The sequence below is a fragment of the Balaenoptera ricei genome, chromosome 5 (genome assembly GCF_028023285.1).
Source record: "Balaenoptera ricei isolate mBalRic1 chromosome 5, mBalRic1.hap2, whole genome shotgun sequence".
Lineage (NCBI taxonomy): Eukaryota > Metazoa > Chordata > Mammalia > Artiodactyla > Balaenopteridae > Balaenoptera > Balaenoptera ricei.
This window is the reverse complement of record NC_082643.1, coordinates 30,575,160-30,591,978: the sequence shown is the minus strand read 5'-3', so window position 1 is coordinate 30,591,978 and position 16,819 is coordinate 30,575,160. Positions and strand designations below refer to the sequence as shown.

The following is a 16,819-nucleotide window of genomic DNA, read 5'->3' as shown; positions in this document are numbered from 1 at the left end:
GGTTTATAATGCTTTTCACACAAATAATACATAAAAAACAAAGAAACACAAAAAATAAACATTTTTAATCTTACAGTACAGTTCCTTGAAAAGTACAGTAGTACAGTACAACAGCTGGCATACAGGGGCTGGCACTGAGTGAACAGGCAAGAAGAGTTACTGACTGGAGGAGGGAGAGGAGGTGGGAGAAGGTAGAGCTGAAGGATCATCAGCAATAGGAGATGGAGGGTAAGCTGCATAACCACTTGTAGGGGATGCACTCATGTGACAGTGTATGACAGACACATGAACTAACTTATGTGATTGGACATGCGAACGCACGTTTGCATCTTTGAAAGTTTGCAACTTGAAGGTTCGTACGTAGGAGACTTACTGTACTCATCCACTCTCACATAAGAACCACTGCCCCTTTGGGGCTCAGGCTATCTGACTGTATCATCTTTATCTCTATTCATTGAACTTACTTGCCAACGTGACCATACCCTTGCTTACTCAAGATGTTAGCAGCTACTTGTCTTCCCTGGGTTCGGCCACTCCTGCATGTCTCTGTAGATGACCACCAACACCTTGCCTCCCAATTCCTTAACAATCTTATTTCCCATGACCTTCTCTTCCAGGTCTCTTCAGCTGCTCACTCCCCTGTATGCAACTGGATCTTGTCATCACCTGGAACTTGTCTCCACCTCTGAATATTTAAATTCATTATGCAACTGTTCCACATCAACCTCCCTTCCTTCAGTATCTCATACATAATGACCCCCATTACACTTGACCTCCTACTTCATAGAGGTCGTTTCTTGCCCCTTTTATTTTCTCCATCTGTCTTCCCCATCCCGATTTCATTTCTTTCCAGCTTTCATTCCATGCTTTACCCTTTGGGTCAATGTCCTCAGATTCATTTGCCCTTTTGTTCTTCCTCCATACCCACCTTAAAGCTAAGTCATTCCAAATGTCTGCTCTCTAGAGAATTCACACAACTGGCCAGATTCATGCCACAAAAAAGGTATGGCTTTGATTTCAACCAAACGTTCAGCATTACCCAGATACTCTTCTGTGTGTACTCGGCATCACCCTGTGCTATTTTCCAGTGTGGCTATTTCAGATTCCTTACTTTTCTCAAACTTCTTACCCTAATGTCACTCTTAGCAGCAAATCTTGCTAGAAGATCTCAGAGAAAAGAAAAGCAAGAGAATTCCCTCAGTTCCTGACACTGAATTTAAAACTTGATTTTTATCCACGTCCACCATTTCCTCTTTCCTCCTGTTCCAATGGGAGATGTGTCTCCACCAAGGCTGCTTCCTCAGTCTACACTCTGGATCACAATACATCTTATGTCCTCAAGGACTACTTTACTGATTGTCCCCTCTCTTTATGTCTTCAATCTTTCATATGGATTTGTTAACATCAATATTTAACGTGCTCAATTTTCTCCCTTCCTGATAAACAGTCCCTCCTTTGGCTTATGACACCATTGCTCTGACCACCTTCAACTTCTATATGAGCTACCATAATCCATGTTTTCCTCAAATCTGTTTTTCAGTCTGTAGTCAGTGTTACTGTTTAAAATAGAAATCTATTTTCATGGCTCCCCTGCTTAAAAACTTCCAAAGGCTCCCATTGCCTTCAGGATGAAATTCAAAACCTTTAATATGGCTTATGAGACCCTTTACAACTTCTCTCATGCTTACCTCCTTGAAAACTTGAGTGCAATCCACATCTCCCACCCCTCCATCCCACTTCCACTCCCATTCCCCCCCCACCCCAATATACATAGCTACATACTTGTAATTTCTGGAACATATCTCTCATCTCTGGAATTTTGAAAATATGTCTAGTTCTGATTAGGACATTCTTCCCTCTGTTCTCTACTTGGATAAATTCTTGTCATCCTTTATGTTTCAGTTTGATGTTTCCCCTGTAAAATTTTCCTGACACCCCAAGACTGTCTGATAATGTGCCCTCATGGTTCCTGGTACTTATCTTCTATCTTGGTCCTTGGCGCACTCTTGGAATTCGCTGTTTACTCGTGTTCACTAGGATGTCAATGCCTCAGGGCGGGATCAGTTGTGCTTGCTTGTCTTTCTCTTCCTATCGCCTAGTTCAGTAGCTGGCACAAAGTGGATGCACAAAGTGGTAAACATTTGTTGAATGAATGAATGGATCCAATCAAATATAATTTAAAAAATTATATTATGCTGGCAAAGAAATTTTAAAGTTAAAAAAATTCGGGAAATTGAATGATTCAAATGCAGCTAAAATGCATCAAAGTTGGTGAGGAGGATCTTCTTATTTAATGCAATAATTATAATTAACAGAAACCATCTCACTTTGGCGGGGTGGGTGGATGTTGTAGAGATGATGAGGATGGAGAATTTTAGGAGAAGACATTGATACTATTTTAAAGACCTCTCTAGAAGTTTCTTTCCTTATCTTTAGGGATTAGAATACCTGTTCAAAAAAGGGATAAAATAAGTTTTACTTTAGCAGCATTCACTGAACTGTGATGGAGGGATAAGTGGAAGAAAAAGAAGTATTTAATCAATCATTCCAGAAAGAACTCAAGGCCTTAACTGCTCCTATTTCTCCTGTTTTATCAACCAGTCCTTCCCTTGACCTGACATCACTGCTACGATCACTGCCTACTTTATTCGGGTTACTATAGTCCACATTTTCCTGAAATGTATTTTCAGATTTGTAACTTATTTATCTTTATGTCCACAGTGCCTGATGTAGTACTTGGCACAAAGTATCACCCAATAAATACTTGTCAAATAAATAGATGAAAGAGAGCAATGGCTTCTTTGATCCAAGTCTATAATTCTTCTTTTCAGGTTGTTCTTCAAAAGGAATTGCAATCCTTTTCCTTATCATATACTTTCTCCTGTGAGATTTTGGGAATATCTAGATGCTTATCGTGACTAACACCTCATATTTTCACACAATTCTATTGCATGGTCAATGGTTATATAACATTTTTATGAGAAGCTCTCTGCTGTGATAATAACTAATATTATCACATTCAGGTTTCACTTTGCCCATGTGGAAGCATGAATCTCAGGAAAACGGTGCCTCCTGTAAACTTTATTATTTATGAAGTTGGGAACAGTCGACTTCCCTGCCTTTCCCCTTATCAGTAAATTGGCCATTATCTGCATTCTCCCAGAATGACCGTACCATGATCTTTACCTTTTCCCTTATCTTCAGAAACATATTTCGGTGTGTTTGCTCACCCAGGCTCTTTTCCCATTTTCTTCCTGTCCCGTTGACTGGTCATGAGAGCAAAATTATATAAGATTGAAACAAACCCAGCTCCCAGGGCTGCTGACCAAAAGCAGGTCACAGCCCCGGGGACATCTTCTCTGCAGCACTCAACCTCACATTCCATTCTGGTCATGCTTTCCCTTGTTAATCCTGGCTCCACATGAAACCCACTTTAGAAGCCAAAGTTTGGTTAAGCACTTTTCCAGTGACCAACTTTGGCTCTGATCTTTGTTGGCAGATATAATTTTCAACCTATGTATATGAGTCATCTAAGTTGGCTGTTTGCTGAATTACTGCTACTTTACTTAACAGTATTTATAAACTTCTTACAAAGTCATCACTATCCAGGAGATAATCTGCAGTAATTTACCTTAATACGTTAAGGAAAAATTATTTATTCTCTGCTTAAGGACATTTTTCTCAGGAAATTGCCTTGCAAAGTAGTAGCTTAAACTATACCAAACATGTCAAAGACACAAATAGCCTCCTGGAAAAGTTCATTTCCCCGCGAGTGAAGCCAAATATAGCTCTCTCTGTTTATGTCAGTAACTGTATTTTCTCTGGTTTAGTTTGTAAAGGCTAATGGCCTACCCCAAGACATTCATCAGGATGTCCAACCTCTGACACACTCTTATCCCAAAGTACCTGCTATCTGGGTCTTGTTACATTTTCCCATGGCTGGGCTACAAGAGTTGGAATAATCACCCAGTTTTCAGTTCTTGTCTTGCTCAGGTATTCATTCCATACCTATTTATTTTGTTCTTCCTATGTCCCAAGCATTATTAGAGGGGCTGAAGATACAGTTGTACACCAGTAATTTCCTCTTTATATCCAGTGGGAGGGAATCAGAAGACAGGTGATGAATGGGGAGCTAGAGAAAAGATCAGTTAGGGAAAGTGCTGTGTAGAGTCTTAAAAAGGGAATCTGAGTGAGAATAAGTGAGGGTTTGGGGAGAAGGGTTTTTAGACTGTGTGATTAGGGAAGGCTGTTCTAGAGACACCACACTTAAGCAGAGAGCTAATGGCAGGGACGAGCCAGCCATGCAGAGATGAGGGGATAGCCTGCCCGACCCAGGCCCTAAGACAGGTATAAACTTGGGGTGTTTGCGGGAGAGAAAGAAGGCACCCGAGTGGCCAGAGTTTGATAGGAAAGGAGGAGGTGGTTTAAGATGAAGAAGGGTTTTCAGAAGAGCTTTATGAAGCAGAATAAGAAGATTGTGTTTTTATTCTAAGGCTCTGGAGTTCGGATGGCCTGGCAGCTCTGGGGAGAATGGAGGCAGGGAGGAAAAAGGGAGGCCAGTTAGGAGGCCATCGTGGGAGTCCAGGTGAGAGGGTGGCAGCTGAGACTGGGATGGTGGTGGTGGGGATGGACAGAGTAAGCAAATTTGGGAAACCTTTTAGGAGAGATACAGACAGCTTATGCTCAGATGGGGTGTGGGGAACTGAGTGAATCAAGGATGATTCCTAGGTTTTTTTTTACTTCCTTTCCCTTCAATATCTGTGTTGTGTGAGCTTGAGAACCTTAGAAGTATCCTCCTCGAGAGTAAACAGGCATCCAGTGTTCCCAGAAATAACCACGAGGAAGCTTCCAGAACGAGGGCTCTAGGAAACAGTATTTTATATTTTCCTCCAGACTGGGGAGGTTGTGATTTATTTTAATTCGTTGGGGAAAATTTGGGGAGGGCTTTTTTGTTAACAAAGAAATTATTACAAACAGGGAATAAGAGCTTCATTTAAAAAAGATATATTTTATGGAAAGCTTCTGGCATTTCATCTTAAAACAGACTACATTGACCCTTTGTCCTCAGCTCTTTTTGATTATGGAGAGACATGTGATTAACATTTGTTTGGGGTTTTTAGCACTACTATGGTTACAGCATGATGGTTGAAAATATTCTATCCAGCACATTATTAGTTATTCCATCTCTTGATAAAACGGACATTTAAGAACAAGGCAGAGTCTGGGAGGGCAGTAGGGGGGTGGGGAAACCCAAACTCTGTGAAATGTTTAACCTTTTCACATAGTTCAACAAAGTTTAGATTTCTGGCAAAACGCCTAGACTTTGCGAGGCTGTTCATGGTTGCAAAACCCGACAAGACCCTAGTGCTTAAATTATTCTGGCTCAAAATTTGAGACAATGTGAAGAGAGCAAAAGGAAAGAAAAACACACACACACCCTGATAGCTACAGCTGGGCTCGTGGTACAGAGTAAGTCATTTGGAAAGGGATGCTGGGGGTGGTGAGTATTACAACCTACAATGCCTCAGAGATACATCAAATGCCTCTGCTGAGAGAATAAACTATCCCCAAAGGGAAAGCAAGTTCTGCATTAAAGGTAAGGAAGGATCTTAAGAACACATGACAATCCAAGTATGTCATAGATTAGCAAGAATTGTTTGTTTTACAGAATCACAGCAATGTCCTTACAGAGAGCAGCGGCAAAGACTAACCAAGGTGTCATGTCTCAAGCATTTAGTCTGGAAAGAGTTGTCCCCATCCAGAAATGCACATGTGGGTTACCATGGCTGCCAGTATCAGGGGTTGAATCTTCTAGCCAAAGAAAATGGGGGATTTGTAACCAGCTGGAAGTAATCACAAATTTCGCTACTACTTGCCTTCTTGCCTTTCTTTGGTATGTGTCGACATATCTGTTGATTTGAATTCCCTGGGAGTTTCTCTAAAATTTGTCAGAATGTATCTGTCTTTTGCAAATAAGAAAATATAAAACAATAATTATTAAAATATTTAAAATATTAATATTAAAATTATTAAATATTATGGGTGAATGTAGTACGTGTTTCCCACATATGGTCCTCAGAACTCTAATTCTGAGAGGTGGTCAGTAAATAAAGGGATTGCTTGAAAAATCAATTCAATGGTCAGTATGATTGGGAAATATCTGAATGTCATCCCAATTTCGCTATTACACTTATTCTTCTTTTCAAAGTCTGCAGTAGTTTTACGTGTATTGCAAAGCTCTAGAAAAATAGACTATCTAATGTTTTCCAAACATATTTGGTCACAAAATTTCCCTATTCTCTGCCTCCATCTTCTTCTTTTTTTTTTTTGGTGGAGTATATCATCAAACATATGTTCTGAGGCACATACACTGGTAAACACTAATTTATATTTATATTTTTTTAGTAGAATATATATCATAGATATGTCTGCAAAATGGGCATACTTTCACATGTGAGTCTAAGAATAAGAGAGAGAATCTGACAAAGAGAAAAACAAATGAAGAAAAAAACCACAGTAATGAAAGTTGGCCACCAATGGGTTATAAGAGATAAGAATGCTGTTACCTACAGAAAAATCCAACCACATTGACTTAAATAAACAATAAGAAACTGAAGGTAGATTGCTTCTTGTTTTATTTCAGCACCTTAACAATGTTAGATCCAAGATTTCTGCACTTCTCTTGGCTATTCCCTCATAGTTGCAATATGGCTGCTCTGACTCTGACTCTCACATCTGCATCCTAGGCAGGAGAAAGTAGGAGAAAGGGGAAGGGTATGGGAAAGGCTGTTCTTTAAATAAGGGAGTTAAAAACGTTTTCAGGAACCCCACAGCATAGTTGTGAATATATCTAATTGCATGGGACTGTGTCACAGAGCAAAGAGCTGTGGGAAAAATTACATTGGAATTTTATATTGATTATTCGGCATTTTTTGGTGTGACTTATGCAGTAACAGAAATGAGGCAAGTACAGGAGTTTGGAATGATTTGTATGTACCTGTATTTTGATCTATAGAAATATGGAAGTAGAATGTGTTATTTTAGATACATTCCTTTAGGCAAGTGTTTTGAAGTATCTAGGTCTTTCTGAAACAAAGTGATAAAATATCCCACCTTCTTTTGCTGTCTGGGGAATAGTATACTCTCTTAAAAAAACACTCATGCATGCACACACACATACAGCTTTAAAGCTGGGTTGGGAGCAGACATGCCCTCCATCCCTGGAAACACTGTCTAGTGGCTTGTCATCCAGATCTAGGTCAGTCACTTGCTGGAGGACAAAATGTTCTGGGGCTTTTCCTCAGGTTACTAGTAGGCATTGTTGCTTTTACTAGATTGGATCTTTCAGGACCTAATTCAGCCCGTGGCTTAAAACATGAAAGCATTTAGAGACCTCTAAGATAATTACCATTTTTTTTTTTCACTCTTGGAGTTCTTAATGGTGATAAACATACACTAGGAAACAAATTGGTTCAGTTTGCTTATGAAATTTTCTTTGATAGTGAGACACAAACATGTTGCTATAGCACTGTTCTCCCTGAAATGGAATTTATTAAAGGAAATCCCATGATGAAACTCATAGAAGGGGTTATCCACTATTAGTCTGTGAACTACCAAAAAGCAACATTTGCTATAAAATGATTTCTTCTAAAAAATGGCAATTATGTGGACCTCAGATTCACGTTACAACAGAATTCCACTAATATTCCTCTGGCATAGAAACTCAAAGCCTGTTTCTTCTTATTTTTCATTATAAAAGTAATATAAGTCTCATTATCAACATTTTGAAACATAGAGAAAAATACTACTCTGAATCCAATAATCTTAAACATGACTGTGAAATCTTTTCTTCTCTTCTTTATGTTTTTTTTTTACATCTTTTTTTCTTCACTCACTGCTGTGTTGTAAGCATTGTTTTCATGATAACAATCTAATCTCATACTATTATATGAACAATTAGTCTGTTTCCATTTTTTTTCTCAAAGTGTTTTGAACCCATATTATCATTCCTCATATAGTAGTAGTCTTCTTGCCCATAGATGCAGAAGTTATTCATTAATACATTTAATCCTTCAACGTATGTATTGATTACCTACTCACCATGTGCCCAGAAACCGTGGGGGGTACAGAAGAGCGATAGTGGTCCCTCGAGTCAGGAGTATGTGGGTAAGTGATGCATAGGTATATCTAACAGGGGTTCACAAAACTACCCATTTATAGAAGGTAATTATAAAAGACAGTAGGGGCTATAGGGGGTTGACAGGAGTGAGAAAACACTGAGATTGGAAGTGAAATCACCATGCAGCCTGGGTATGGTGTGGATTTAGAGAAGTGGAGACAATCCAGCTAGAGGACCTTCCAGGCACAGGCAGAAAAGGGTGGGAAATCATGGACTGTGTTTAAGGAGTAGTTAAATTTATGCCTGGTCTGCATAATGGAGTTTATTTTCACTTCAGTTTCCTGCATTTCCTAAGAAAAATGATCTGGAGCCTTTCTATGCTAAAAATGACCTCAGTTCTCCTCACTTGCATGTACAGATTCCATCAGCGAGTGCGTGTTCAACAGTGACTAGACACAAGGTCTCCTTTGTTCTAGTGTGAGCTGCCCTTCCCAGATTCAAGCTCGTTGCTGTCATCTTTTGCAAAATCGAAAAAACGAAAGCCTCATTTCAAAGAAAAAATCAAAGCCATTTGTACCTTTGCATACTCAGCCTTACGAGAACGTTCATATTGACTCATGTATTTTAGGTAAAAGCTGGAGTTATTATTTAATCTGAAAATGCCTCTGCGTTTTACTTTGTTAGAACAGTATTGAAATGTACATGCAAGTTGGGGAAGTTTTAGAATCAAAGTGTCAGAGCTGGAGAGGCCTCCTCACAGATTACTTATATCACCCAGCCTTGTTTCTCCAACACTGCATTTCTTTAGGTGTTATGATGTTCTCCTATTAAATGGAAACGTTACCTTTAGGACCAAATGCAAATTATATAAAACCGGATCCTTAAGCACAGTAGCTGAGTTCCTAAAGCTTCTCAGAACACAGATTGAAAAATACTTGTTTCATCTTTCTGCTCATTTTACAGATGGGGAAATTGAGTCCCAGAAAATGAAGAAGCCATGAAGGATCTATTGCCTTGAATTCCATTAGGAAAGCAGGTATATTCAGGGTCCAACTTCTTGGCTGACTCCAAGCCTTTAAATCAGAGATGAATGCATTGGGCTGAGCCATAGTAAGTAGCTCTACTCTTAATTCTTCTATCTCCCTTCTTTGAGAGAAAAGAAAAAAGCAATCGCTCTCTTTTCTAGGGCCAAGATGCAGGGGCGATGAGAAGGGTATTACCTGGTAGTCTGCCACACCCTCTACTTCCAGTTCCTCTGGGTTCTCCACATGTGGGCTTCCTCCTCCCAAGGGAGCTGGGAGGCTCCTAACAGCACCTCTGCTGGTTCAACAAGGTACCAAGCAAGACTGGGTCCCAGATCAGTAATTCTCATTCTTAAAGAAAGATATGGGACCGAAAAAATAATTTTTACTTTCCTGCTTGTTCCCAGTTGTGAACCTTGAAATTCTCCCAGTGAGTTGATTCTATTATACTAGACAATTATAAGAAAAATATTCAAAATGAAAAGACTTTCTGGTTCAGTACTTCTACTGGTACCTAACGTGTCCTGATGTTTCACCGGCGAAGATGTTACTGAGGTAAGATTACCTTTTCATTCATACTGATAGTTTTTTGATTAAATCAACTCACAGGACAAATGGCCATGTTTACAACATGGCTGACCTATGTTAGGTGTACCTTGCAGGGACCACAAATTACTGAGCTGTGAACCAAATATAGCACAAAGATTTGCTCTTAAAACTTAAAAATTAAGAGATTTCATATGAACATCCAGTTTCCCAGTGTCTCTTGAAAAAAATCAGAAGATTGGGCAATATCTTCCAAAGTCCAAAGTCTTAAGGATTGCTGACAGAGTAACATTTGACCGAAGCTGTGCAGTATCTGGCCCCTGTAGACGGGACATGCATTCTTCAGTTTGCTACCATTCCTGGTGGGTAGGCTGGTGCTTTCCTTCTGGTGGACAATATTCCTTTGTATCCACATCTTTCTTAAAACTGAGACAGGAAATAGTTGACATGGGGGGGGCGTGTTTTTTTTTATATAGAATTGGACTAATGTACATAATTTATATAATGTGCATGATTTTATGGGCATTTGAGTCTGCTACCCCTGTACAGTGTGTGAACAGGTAATACTGTGTTCTGCTAATTCTAAGATGCACATTTTCCCTCATATTTGAGCATCTCTGAAATCGAGAGCCATTGTAGAATTGCTGTCGGCCAGGCAGTAGTCATGATGAAGTGGCCACTGCCTGCAGACTTTGTCATAACTGTTTTCGTTGTTGTGACATCGACTGAGATTATGCGCAATGTTGGGGAGGCGCATGGTGAGTGTAATTGTTATGTCAAATGTCTTCAACAAGAAGCCCATTATTCAGCCTTGACATGAAAAGTGACTGCCTAGGCAGAAAGACAGCAGCTGGCCATGAATTTGATTCTAGCTGAAGCCAACGTTCTTTGTGGGAGGGATGACTGCAATTCCTTCTTTTCTTGGAAAGAACAACCAAATGCTTTAGGGGACTAAGAAGGGAAAAAATCCTACAGGTCTAGGAGGCTTTGTTACATTTTGTTACTGAGATAAGTGCAGAAGAATTTCCATTACAGGCCAAGCAGTGCAATAAGAGGCAAGAGAAAATGCCAAATAATTTGGAAGAGATAAAAGAAATTTCTGGGCAAAGAAGGCTGTGCGGCCCACCCAGGCTTCAAGTAGAACGATCATTAACGTGTTGTATCATAGATTGATCGGAAGTGTATATTCTTTTTCATATTGCTGCATAAAATGGTGAATCTCTCAATCAATGGTGTCTTAAATTCAAGAAAATATGGTAAAATAAAGTGAGAAAACAGTGTTGAGTGAAGAAGAAAAAAAAAGCACAATGTGAGAGTTGTGAGTTAGGTTTTATTTGGGACCAAATGAGGACTATAGCCCGGGAGACAGCATCTCAGCCAGCTCTGAGGAACTGCTCTGAAGGGGTAGAGGGGAGGTCAGAATATATGTGATTTTGGTGAAGGAGGGACATGCAGTCAGGCACACATTTTGGCAGAGGTTTGCTGCTGGTCATGAGGAGCAGATGTCACCGTAAATGATTATAGTGCTTTTCTAGATAAGAGAAGATGCAAGAAATTGGGCTCATAAAATCTTCTCCTGAAATTATTTAACTCTCTGAAGGCCTGTTCTGCCATTTTTTCCCAGAGGACTGAGTGCCTCATTCCTGCTCTCCACCCTGAACTCCTTTCAGGGTGTTGAAGGCCAGCAACTGCAGTGGCTAGTGACTTCACTCTTGTAGACAAGCGACAATTTTTAGTTGGCAACAGGAAGGACTTGTCGTCGGTGCTCGCCATGGACACCGTCTCTTCACCTGCCAACTACCCACCTTCTTCAAAATTGCTTCCTATCTCTTCCTGACCACTGAGTCAAATGAAATGAAGGCAAAATGAATAAATGGCATAACTCTTAGGAAACAGTAAATGCTGACGAAGCAGAAGATAGAACCTGAAATTAGTGCTTGGTCATAATAAGTAACATAACCACCCAAGCTGCCTGTAAAACTTTAAAGGAAGAATAACTAAGATGAAAACTCCAGAGAATGTCTTCCCAAGTATTTCGTAGTTTACAAAGGGCATTTTTTTCAACCCTAAGATTTTTGTAGGGAGCCATAACTGAAGGGTGAGGTGAACTTGGCCTACTGCCTTTACAGGCATGAAAACCCCCTGTTCAGGACAGTGACATATCCATCCCCTGTCATGTGTTATTACTTATAGTACGTACCATGGGACAAATGTTTGTTATTAGCAGAAGTTTCATGAACAAGTTTTATCATCCGTTTTCTGGTCCACACCAATTTAACAACAATTTTCTATTTTGCCTGCAGGCTAGAAAGCTAAGTTTATGCCAAAGACATTTCTATTTTCGCTGTCATGGCCCTAAATGAACATTTTGTTTTGAAAAGGAACTGGAAAAATACATGCAAGAAGGGGAATGTAATTTATTTTTTGACGTTTTCTAAAATAATTTAAAGCAATTCCAACCAACAAATAGTTGCTTGGTTGAGTTGTCTTTCCAGAAAGTGAGATACTGGCTTTGGTTTGATTGGAAAAGATTGGTTTTTACTCTGCAGAGGTCCACCTTGTTAATGCACATATTTGGGGTGTTGTCTAGTTTTATCTCTGTTCAAAAATCCCCTGAAATGGCCTTGGAAGGTGTAAATTCACTTGGGTATTTTGTGTTTCTTACATTTTTAAGCTGTGACATCAACCAAATAAAATTCTAATTGGGGATGGCCTCAACCTATCCCTTTTGGTGAACTCCTTGACTTCTAGTCCTAATTACCACATCTTTTATTTGTAAAACAGAATGGAAATGGCCTTTTATAAAAGTTAACCACACATACTCCTCTCTTCAGAAGGAAAACCAGAGCTCAAGGTAAAAGATGACTTTCCGTAGCAAATCTCTGCTTTTACTTTTAAATTGCTGAATGATTTTGCCTTTGGGCCGACATTTTTTCATACCTTTTACAATTTTCTAAAAGTGAGATTTTGGTGATTGAGTTTTGAGGGTGTCATTGAAAACCAATTGAAAATAGCTGCTGTTCATTGCTGGAAATGTTGCCCTTGAATAGAATTAAAGCTGGGAGGTGTCAGAAGCTTAGTTGGGCTGGAACATATCAATGTAATTTTACTTTATATGTTGTGTGATACAGAGTAGGCATGTAATAAATATTTGTTGAATAAACTCTACAGCATATGCATGCACAAATGCCTCTATATGAGCTATACACACTATCTTTCAATAAAATTTGAAATTAAGACATGTTCTACAAGTAAAATATTTATGATTACTCAACAAGTGAACTCAATAATGATAGCCATAATAATGACAATTTTTATTATCAGTTGTAAATGGTAATAATAATAAATAACTAAGTTCATTTTCCTCTCCAGTTATTAACTCCAACTCAGATAGTGCCTCCAAGACCTCAGTAAATTGGAGAGAGATGAAAAGTCTCCAGAGTAATCACCAGGTCTAAACTATGTTAGGCCACAGAGAACTGCATCTTTATCCTCTGATAGAACAAGACCAAGAAGGATCTTTTCACTGGCTATACTTGGTTGGGATGAGAAAAGCAAAAACACAGACCATTTATTTATTCATTGATACATTCCATATATTTATGCAAAACGGGCAAGTTATATAAAATTTCAGGTGATGGAAGGAAGACATTTCTACACATAACAGAGCATCCCATTTCAACTATACCTAGAAATTCTCAAGAAATTCTCAGTGAATTAAAATTAATTTGATTTGGGAGGGATTTGGAAAAGTTTAAGAGTACAAATCATATTGATAGGGAGAGTCAGTATGTGGCAAACCAGGTACAGTACAAGGGTGGTCAGCCAGGAGAGACTAACAACACCAAGATTGTAAAGCTTATTTATTTAGATGTAAATATTCTCATAGCTTTTTTATAGACTGTAATTATTTTTCTTTTCTTTTTGAATTTTATTTTTTTATACAGTAGGTTCTTATTAGTTATCTATTTTATACATATTAGTGTATATATGTCAATCCCAATCTCCCAATTCATCCCACCACAACCACCCCCACCCCCGCTTCCCCCCTTTGGTGTCCATATGTTTGTTCTCTACATCTGTGTCTCTATTTCTGCCTTGCAAACCGGTTCATCTGTACCATTTTTCTAGATTCCACATATATGCGTTAATATACGATATTTTTCTCTTTCTGATTTACTTCACTCTGTATGACAGTCTCTAGGTCCATCCATGTCTCTACAAATGACCCAATTTTGTTCCCTTTTATGGCTGAGTAATATTCCATTGTATATAGGTACCACATCTTTATCCATTCATCTGTTGATGGGCATTTAGGTTGCTTCCATGACCTTGCTATTGTAAATAGTGCTGCAATGAACATTGGGGTTCATGTGTCTTTTTGAATTATGGTTTTCTCTGGGTATATGCCCAGTAGTGGGATTGCTGGGTCATATAATGGCTGTATCAATTTACATTCCCAGGAGGGTTCCCTTTTCTCCACACCCTCTCCAGCATTTGTTGCTTGTAGATTTTCTGATGATGTGCATTCTAACCAATGTGAGGTGATACCTCATTGTAATTTTAATTTGCATTTCTCTAATAATTAGTGATGTTGAGCAGCTTTTCATGTGCCTCTTGGCCATCTGTATGTCTTCTTTGGAGAAATGTCTATTTAGGTCTTCTGCCCATTTTTTGATTGGGTTGTTTTTTTTTTTTTGATATTGAACTGCATGAGCTGTTTATATATTTTAGAGATTAACCCTTTGTCCATTGATTCATTTGCAAATATATTCTCCCATTCTGAGGGTTGTCTTTTAATCTTCTTTATAGTTTCCTTTGCTGTACAAAATCTTTTAAGTTTCATTAGGCCCCCTTTGTTTATTTTTGTTTTTATTTCCATTACTCTATGAGGTGGGTCAAAAAAGATCTTGCTGTGATTTATGTCAAAGAGTGTTCTTCCTATGTTTTCCTCTAAGAGTTTTATAGTGTCCTGTCTTACATTTAGGTCTTTAATCCATTTTGAGTTTATTTTCACGTATGGTGTTAGGGAGTGTTCTAATTTCATTCTTTTACACGTAGCTGTCCTGTTTCCCCAGCACCACTTACTGAAGAGACTGTCTTTTCTCCATTGTATATCCTTGTCTCCTTTGTCATAGATTTGTTGGTCATAGATGTGTGGGTTTATCTCTGGACTTTCTATCCTGTTCCATTGATCTATATTTCTGTTTTTGTGCCAGTACCATATTGTCTTGATTACTGTAGCTTTGTAGTGTAGTCTGAAGTCAGGGAGTCTGATTCCTCCAGCTCCATTTTTTTCCCTCAAGATTGCTTTGGCTATTCGGAGTCTTTTGTGTCTCCATACAAATTTTAAGATTTTTTTTTTTCTAGCTCTGTAAAAAATGTCATTGGTAATTTGATAGGGATTGCATTGAATCTGTAGATTGTTTTGGTTAGTATAGTATTGATTCTTCCAATCCAAGAACATGGTATATCTCTCCATCTGTTTGTGTCATCTTTGATTTCTTTCATCAGTGTCTTATGGTTTTCTGAGTACAGGTCTTTTACCTCCTTAGGTAGGTTTATTCCTAGGTATTTTATTCTTTTTGTTGCAGTGGTGAATGGGATTGTTTCCTTAATTTCTCTTTCTGATCTTTCATTGTTAGAGCATAGGAATGCAAGGGATTTCTGTGCATTAATTTTGCATCCTGCAACTTTACCAAATTCATTGATTAGCTCTAGTAGTTTTCTGGTGGCATCTTTAGTATTATCTATGTATAGTATCATGTCATCTGCAAACAGTGATGGTTTTACTTCTTCTTTTCCAATTTGTATTCCTTTTCTTTTTCTTCTCTGATTGCTGTGGCTAGGACTTTGAAAACTATGTTGAACAAACTCAAAGTTAGTAGACTGTAATTTAAATTGCTAAATTATTAATTTTATATTTGATTCCAAGTCAATGTAGGTATATTAGATTACAGTAGTTAATACTATGAATAGTTAAGGCCTCTATCACAGATTTAAATTTTAGGGAATATAAAGTTCTGTATTGGCCCACAGAATGTCAAAAATAATAATAATTGATTTCCATTGTAATTCTATGTTTTTTATTTTATGCATTTATCCATTGGTTTCACCAAAGTGTTGAAGAGGTCCATGGCACAAAGATGATTTTTAAAAATGGAAACCCTGAAATAACTGAAATAAATTTAAAAAATAAAATATATGAGGGAGAATGTGTTCTACATGCCTTAGTTTGGTAGAACTTTGAACTGATGGTCATATCAATGACTGTCCCTTTCAAGATAGCATTAGAAAGGACACATTGATGACCCGATAGCAACATGAAACAAGTTGGTGTGATTTAAATCTGGATGGGGAGTTATGGGCTTGCTGTCCTGGATGCTACTAAGTGCAGCTCTACAGTAAACTGCAACTGAATTAATTTCCAAGGAAGCTCAAATTTGGACATTAAAGGGAAATGACAAAAATTACTAAATTTGGCTCCTGGGAAATAAATGTCCTTTGTAATACAATGACATGGGCCCAGTTAATTAATTGGGAGAAAATGGTTTGTTTATTTATTTGGGAGACTAAATATCTAACTATGACACATATCTACAGTTAGGGATATAAGGAGAGAAAGGAAACAATATGAATTCTGTATTCTTACTTTGTTGACTGACCAGCTGTTGGATTGTTCACATGTACTGAGCATCCATATTGCTCAATAAATGGGCCAGGCATTGTCCTAGCTTTTGGAGAGTCTATAAAAATAAATGAGACAATTTTAAAAAATGAGTGTATTATTTGGGCACAGAGAAGGATCATTATTTCTTTAGAACATGAATATTTTGTAAAATGACATTGTTATGACTTTAAGCAGTTAACTCTCCTTCTACTAAGATTTCTTATCATCAGGAAACAATTGAATTAACTAGTTTTCCTTTAGTCTAGAAATTCCCAGACTGTTAATATTCTCTGTCATGCCAAGCATCAGATGTGAACTCCCTGAAGAGGATAACACATAGAAAAGAGGCCTGGTTGAGTTGGTGAAGTCATTAGATATCTATGAGGCTTGGCCTAGTGGACTAGGAAGGTGGTCTTGACCCAAAAGATCTCTCCTAGATTGTCTGAGATAATTCACTTTATT

General features: G+C 38.3%; 1 long non-coding RNA gene across 3 annotated transcripts in view; it reads left to right on the top strand.

Moving 5' to 3' along the window:
• The window catches only part of LOC132366369 (uncharacterized), a 195,969-nt gene that overhangs the window by 95,508 nt on the left and 83,642 nt on the right, over nt 1-16,819 (top strand). For 2 of the 3 annotated variants that reach the window (XR_009503433.1, XR_009503432.1), the window contains exon 2: nt 9,083-9,229. This is a non-coding gene — a long non-coding RNA (uncharacterized LOC132366369). Of the gene's footprint in view, nt 1-9,082; nt 9,230-9,305; nt 9,453-9,548; nt 9,629-16,819 lie in introns of those variants that run through there. The other variant, XR_009503431.1, reaches the window with a different exon arrangement.